A 7,500-nucleotide genomic window follows, 5' to 3' on the forward strand; every position below is an offset into this window, starting at 1 on the left:
CGTCAATGAGTCCGCCGACTCTCGCCCAGAGTCGCGCTACTTTTACCGATCTTTTTGTGTCCCTTCGGTTTCTTCCCTGACATTTTTGCACCTCACCACACAATCTTTTCTAAGTGTCTCTGAAAATCGTGTTCCCGAAAATCTCCGGGCACGCCACCTCCATCTTCGCGCAAAACAAACCGTTTTGAGGTCGGCGGGAGTCGGCCCGGTCGTCCGTCCGGTCGTGTCGCACTGACGCCCGCCGCGGGGCCGCAAACTGCGGGGTCATAGAGACTTCCGGTGGTAAGTCGTTAACCGTGATCGGGACCGCCCGGACAAGAAATGCCATTTTCTGGCCGGCGGGAGACGGGCCGATAGGCCTGGCGGGAAAGGCGCGCCGCGGCCCCGCTGAAGGCCGCACATCGGACCTCCTCGACTTCCGCCGTCAAATCGTTAACCTGCGGCGGGCAAAAAAGAAGCGACGCCAGCTTTCGGACTTAGTGCAATTCTCGAATGTCGCGGATGACTTGGCGGTACGAGCGTTCGGAAGTCCCGCCGGAATTGCGACGCTTCGAACGGTCGAGGCGGCCAATCTCGACCTCAGCGGCGGCACTGGCGCGATACACGTTTCTGCCGCCAGGGGGGGGGGGGGGTGGGGGGGGGGGGGGGGGGGCAAGCCAGCCGGCCGGGGGCGCCCGGCGCCGATCCGGCGCTTACTCGACACGCTCGAGCATCCGAACCCGTCTTATCTACGGGACCGCCGTTGCCACTTGAACACCTTTCGCCGAGAGTATCCGGGCACCCCACCTACCCGCCGGAATCACGAACCACGAGGTAGAAGTCAGGAACCAACAGGAGAAGTCGTGAACTAAATGGCGAATTCATGAACCAAACGGAGAGAAGTCATGAACCGAGCGGTTTAGGGTCAGGGTGAGGGTTGTTAGGGTGAGGCCGTTAGGGTGAGGCCGTTGCTTCGAGCGGGAAGATGGGCAGCCCCGCCCCCCCCCCCCCCCCCCCCCCCCCCCCCGTTGGGTGGAAGGAAACCTCTGCTGCGGGCCCGGCAACCATCCCGAACGGACCCGCTGGGTCCAAATGTCTGCCGCGGGCGGTCCTGCTGCGGTCGCGGGTTCGTTGGAAACCTCTCCTGCTGCTGGCATGGCCACCCTCCCCCCCCCGCCCGACTGACGACCCTGCGGGCCCGGCGACCCGGTGTCCCGTTGCCGCGCGGGGAGTGATCCTCGGGGCCGTGCCGGGCGGGCCCAGCGACACGAAGAGAGTGGGGGGGGGGTCGGAGGGAGTGGCACTGGGGAGAGAGGGGTGGGGGAGAGAGTGCCCCCCCCCCCCCCCCCCCCCCATTAGGGGCGAGTTTATGCAGTCATCAGAGTTTATACCTAACCTCATGATGCTTTATTAGCCGGATAGGCTGTCTGACCTCGCCCCCAGTCCCTACTCCTTCCACTGGATTCTTCTTATACCCTCTTTTTCTTCGTGCCCCCCCCCCCCCCACGCAGGGAGGGTTCCAAGAGGGAGGAGGGAGGGAGGGAGTCCCGGGGCCGTGAGAGAGAGAGAGAGCCTCATTAGCTGCTAGGTTCACCTCATTAGCTGCTAGCTAACGCGTCAGACCTTTTACATTCTTTAGAGGATTGAAACCTCAGGGCCTTTAACCCCCGTTCACCGTTTACACTCAACGATCCTTCCGAACAAAACCCTTACACATCTGTCCGTCCAACTGACCCCCGAGATACCTAACACGCAGATTAACACGTCAGCGGTGATCGGCGTGTCATAGAGGAGTCACAAAGACGGGCAAAATAGAGTGGTTGAATAAAAAATACTCACTCAATTGGCCGTGATTTAACGTAGCACACAATGATGCAAAGCCCATGCAAAGTCCAGTGGCCCAAGCAAACAAATAAGATAGATCTGGCTCGGCGTTCCTCATCTCCACATCGTCACCCAGCACGCCGACGCCCAATAACAATTCCCCCGCAAATTGTGCACCTCGAGCGGCAGTACTTTAAACGGCGCCGTCTTCGGCGTGGACGGCATGAACCAAGTCGGCAAGCATCGTCACCCAGCACACAGACGTCCACTAACAATTCCTCCCCCCTGCAAATTGCGCGCCGCGAACGGCAGTACTTTCAAGTATGCCGCCTTCGGCGGGGACATCGTGAACCAAATCGGCAGGCAGGCGTCGTCAGCCGGTCGACCGACCCCCAGTTGCATTGCCCCAACGGCCATTGTGCACTTCGAACAGAACAGTGCTTTTAAAATATTCCGCCTGCCGCGTGTACATCATGAAACAAATGGAAAGGACGAACCGGGCGTGCAACCGATGCACGGAGAGTGACAGGTCGTCAAGCAAGTCCGTGGCAATCCGTCGGCCGACTCGGCCGCGGCCAGCAGAGGCGTTTTGGCCCGGGCGCGCCGAACTTTGCGCGCCCTCGGTATGCGTAACACTAGCACATGCCTTCAAAACTCACTACAAAATAACCCCAAAGTATGCCGCCTTCCCCGTGGGCCTTGTTACCAATATCTTGCCCTGCTTCCTGATGCCCTTATGGGGTCGGCTCTGTTCTTGCAGAACCCTCAGGTGGTGCAGAGTCTGGGCCATTTTATCAATATCTTGCCCTGATTCCTGATGCCCTTATGGGGTCGGCTCTGTTCTTGCAGAACCCTGAGGTGGTGCAGAGTCTGCGCCTTGTTATCAATATCTTGCCCTGCTTCCTGAAACCCTTATGGGGTTGGTTCTGTTACAAAACCCTCAGGTGGTGCAGAGTCTGGGCCACTTTATAAATAACTCTGCCTGCATTAGGGTCAGGGTTAGGGTTAGGGTTAGGGTTAGGGTTAGGGTTAGGGTTAGGGTTAGGGTTAGGGTTAGGGTTAGGGTTAGGGTTAGGGTTAGGGTTAGGGTTAGGGTTAGGGTTAGGGTTAGGGTTAGGGTTAGGGGTAGGGGTAGGGGTAGGGGTAGCGGTAGGGGTAGGGGTAGGGGTAGGGGTAGTTTGAACTACTGCCGCTCCAGGCGCGCACTGTGCGTGGGTAATTTTCAGTGGGCGTCGGTGTGCTGGGTGACGATGCCGCCCAGACTCTGCACCACCTGAGGGATCTGCAAGAACAGAGCCGAACCCGCAAGGGTATCGGGAAGCAGGGCAAGATATTGATAACAAGGCCCAGACTCTGCACCACCCGAGGGTTCTGCAAGAACAGAGCCGACCCCATAAGGGTATCAGGAAGCAGGGTGAGATAGTGACACCATTTGTAAAACCGGCAAATCCCACCCAGGAAACATTGCAAAAATTGGCCTCTAATGCTGGAACGTGGGTAAAGCCAAACAAACACGACACGTTTTAAAAGAACGTTACTAAAACAGCCTGGGATATGCCCATGACAAAGGATAGGCCGAACCTCACCAGAAAAAAAGAGAGGGAGACCACGGCAGAGCTGAGGGATAAACATGAGATGGTGATAAAACCAGCAGACGAGGGGAGCAGTAGGGTTACAAATTAATGTCAATATGGGGCCTGCTCCCACTGGGTAATAGACAAAAACATAGAACAGGGTGACAGGAGAGACTGGATAGCACAGAGGATAACCCGTGAGCGAAATAATGGGGTGTATGCAGTTCAATGTAAGGAGTGTACCTTACGGTACATAGGGGAAACAGGTAAAACAGCCTCAGCGGTGATCGACGTGTCAAAGAGGAGTCACAAAGACGGGCAAAATAAAGTGGTTGATTATAGACAATAGACAATAGACAATAGGTGCAGGAGTCGGCCATTCAGCCCTTCGAGCCAGCACCGCCATTCAATGCGATCATGGCTGATCACTCTCAATCAGTACCCCGTTCCTGCCTTCTCCCCATACCCCCTCACTCCGTTATCCTTAAGAGCTCTATCCAGCTCTCTCTTGAAAGCATCCAACGAACTGGCCTCCACTGCCTTCTGAGGCAGAGAATTCCACACCTTCACCACTCTCTGACTGAAAAGGTTCTTCCTCATCTCCGTTCTAAATGGCCTACCCCTTATTCTTAAACGGTGGCCCCTTGTTCTGGACTCCCCCAACATTGGGAACATGTTTCCTGCCTCTAATGTGTCCAATCCCCTAATTATCGTATATGTTTCAATAAGATCCCCCCTCATTCTTCTAAATACCAGTGTATACAAGCCCAATCGCTCCAGCCTTTCAACATACGACCGTCCCGCCATTCCGGGAATTAACCTAGTGAACCTACGCTGCACGCCCTCCATAGCAAGAATATCCTTCCTCAAATTTGGAGACCAAAACTGCACACAGTACTCCAGGTGCGGTCTCACCAGGGCCCGCTACAACTGTAGAAGGACCTCTTTGCTCCTATACTCAACTCCTCTGGTTACGAAGGCCAACATTCCATTGGCTTTCTTCACTGCCTGCTGTACCTGCATGCTTCCTTTCATTGACTGATGCACTAGGACATCCAGATCTCGTTGAACTCCCCCTCCTCCTAACTTGACACCATTCAGACAATAATCTGCCTTTCTACTCTTACTTCCAAAGTGAATAACCTCGCACTTATCTACATTAAACTGCATCTGCCATGTATCCGCCCACTCACACAACCTGTCCAAGTCATCCTGCAGCCTTATTGCATCTTCCTCACAATTCACACTACCCTCCAGCTTAGTATCATCTGCAAATTTGCTAATGGTACTTTTAATCCCTCCGTCTAAGTCATTAATGCATATCGTAAATAGCTGGGGTCCCAGCACCGAACCTTGCGGTACCCCACTGGTCACTGCCTGCCATTCCGAGAGGGACCCATTTATACCCACTCTTTGCTTTCCGTCTGTCAACCAATTTTCTATCCATGTCAGTACCCTACCCCCAATACCACGTGCCCTAATTTTGCCCACTAATCTCCTATGTGGGAGCTTGTCGAAGGCTTTCTGAAAGTCGAGGTACACCACGTCCACTGACTCTCCCCTGTCAATTTTCCTAGTTACATCCTCAAAACATTCCAGTAGATTTGTCAAGCATGATTTCCCCTTCGTAAATCCATGCTGACTCGCAATGATCCTGTTACTGCTATCCAAATGCTCAGCAATTTCGTCTTTTCTAATTGACTCCAGCATCTTCCCCACCACTGATGTCAGACTAACTGGTCTATAATTACCCGTTTTCTCTCTCCCTCCCTTCTTAAAAAGTGGGATAACATTTGCTATCCTCCAATCCACAGGAACTGATCCTGAATCTATATAGAACATTGAAAAATGATCTCCAATGCTTCCACTATTTCTAGAGCCACCTCCTTAGGTACCCTGGGATGCAGACCATCAGGCCCTGGGGATTTATCAGCCTTCAGTCCCATCAGTCTACCCAAAACCATTTCCTGCCTAATGTGGATTTCCTTCAGTTCCTCCATCACCCTAGGTTCTCCGGCCCCTAGAACATTTGGGAGATTGTGTGTATCTTCCTCAGTGAAGACAGACCCAAAGTAACGGTTTAACTCGTCTGCCATTTCTTTGTTCCCCATAATAAATTCCCCCGTTTCTGTCTTCAAGGGACCCACATTTGCCTTGACTATTTTTTTCCTCTTCACGTACCTAAAAAAACTTTTGCTATCCTCCTTTATATTATTGGCTAGTTTACCCTCGCACCTCATCTTTTCTCCCCGCATTGCCTCTTTAGTTAACTTTTGTTGCTCTTTAAAAGAGTCCCAATCCTCTGTCTTCCCACTCTTCTTTGCTATGTTATACCTCCTCTCCTTAATTTTTATGCTGTCCCTGACTTCCCTTGTCAGCCACAGGTGTCTCTTACTCCCCTTAGAGTCTTTCCACCTCTTTGGAATAAATTGATCCTGCAACCTCTGCATTATTCCCTGGAATACCTGCCATTGCTGTTCTACCGTCTTCCCTGCTAGGGCCTCCTTCCAGTCAATTTTGGCCAGCTCCCGCCTCATGCCTCTGTAATCCCCTTTGCTATACTGTAATACAGACACTTCCGATTTTCCCTTCTACCTTTCCATTTGCAGAGTAAAACTTATCGTGTTGTGATCACTGCCTCCTAACGGCTCTTTTACCTCTAGTCCCCTTATCAGATCAGGATCATTAAAAACACTCACTCTATTGGCCGTGATTTAACCTAGCACACAGTGTTGCAAAGCCCATGCAAAGTCCAGTGGGCCAAGCAAACAAATAAGATAGATCTGGCTCGGCGTTCCACATCTCCACATCGTCACCCAGCACGCCGACGCCCATTAACAATTCCCCCGCAAATTGTGCACCTCGAGCGGCAGTACTTTAAACGGCGCCGTCTTCGGCGTGGACGGCATGAACCAAGTCGGCAAGCATCGTCACCTAGCACACAGACGTGCACTAACAATTCCTCCCCCCGCAAATTGCGCGCCGCGAACGGCGGTACTTTCAAGTATGCCGCCTTCGGCGGGGACATCGTGAACCAAATCGGCAGGCAGGCGTCGTCAGCCGGTCGACCGACCCCCAGCTGCATTTCCCCAACGGACATTGTGCACTTCGTACAGAACAGTGCTTTTAAAATATTCCGCCTGCCGCGTGGACATCATGAACCAAATGAGCAGGCAGGCATCATATCATATCATATCATACACATACAGCCGGAAACAGGCCTTTTCGGCCCTCCAAGTCCGTGCCGCCCAGCGATCCCCGTACATTAACATTATCCTATACCCACTAGGGACAGTCAGCCCCCAGCACAACGACGCCCCCGCTAACAATTCCCCACGCACATGGTGCGCTCGAGCTGCAGCACTTTAAAGTACGCCGCCTTCGGCGGGGACATCGTGAACCAAAGGAGCAGGCAGCCATGGTCACCGCCAGCACAACGACGGCGCCGCTAACAATTCCCCGCGCACCTTGTGCGCTCGAGCTGCAGTACTTTAAAGTACGCCGCCTTCGGCGGGGACATCGTGAACCAAAGGAGCAGGCAGCCATGGTCACCGCCAGCACAACCACGGCGCCGCTAACAATTCCACGCGCACCTTGTGCGCTCGAGCTGCAGTACTTTAAAGTACGCCGCCTTCGGCGGGGACATCGTGAACCAAAGGAGCAGGCAGCCATGGTCACCGCCAGCACAAGCACGGCGCCGCTAACAATTCCCCGCGCACCTTGTGCGCTCGAGCTGCAGTACTTTAAAGTACGCCGCCTTCGGCGGGGACATCGTGAACCAAAGGAGCAGGCAGCCATGGTCACCGCCAGCACAACCACGGCGCCGCTAACAATTCCACGCGCACCTTGTGCGCTCGAGCTGCAGTACTTTAAAGTACGCCGCCTTCGGCGGGGACATCGTGAACCAAAGGAGCAGGCAGCCATGGTCACCGCCAGCACAAGCACGGCGCCGCTAACAATTCCCCGCGCACCTTGTGCGCTCGAGCTGCAGTACTTTAAAGTACGCCGCCTTCGGCGGGGACATCGTGAACCAAAGGAGCAGGCAGCCATGGTCACCGCCAGCACAACCACGGCGCCGCTAACAATTCCCCGCGCACCTTGTGCGCTCGAGCTGCAGTACTTT

The sequence above is a fragment of the Rhinoraja longicauda genome, unplaced genomic scaffold, assembly GCF_053455715.1.
Source record: "Rhinoraja longicauda isolate Sanriku21f unplaced genomic scaffold, sRhiLon1.1 Scf000608, whole genome shotgun sequence".
Classification (NCBI taxonomy): Eukaryota; Metazoa; Chordata; class Chondrichthyes; order Rajiformes; family Arhynchobatidae; genus Rhinoraja; species Rhinoraja longicauda.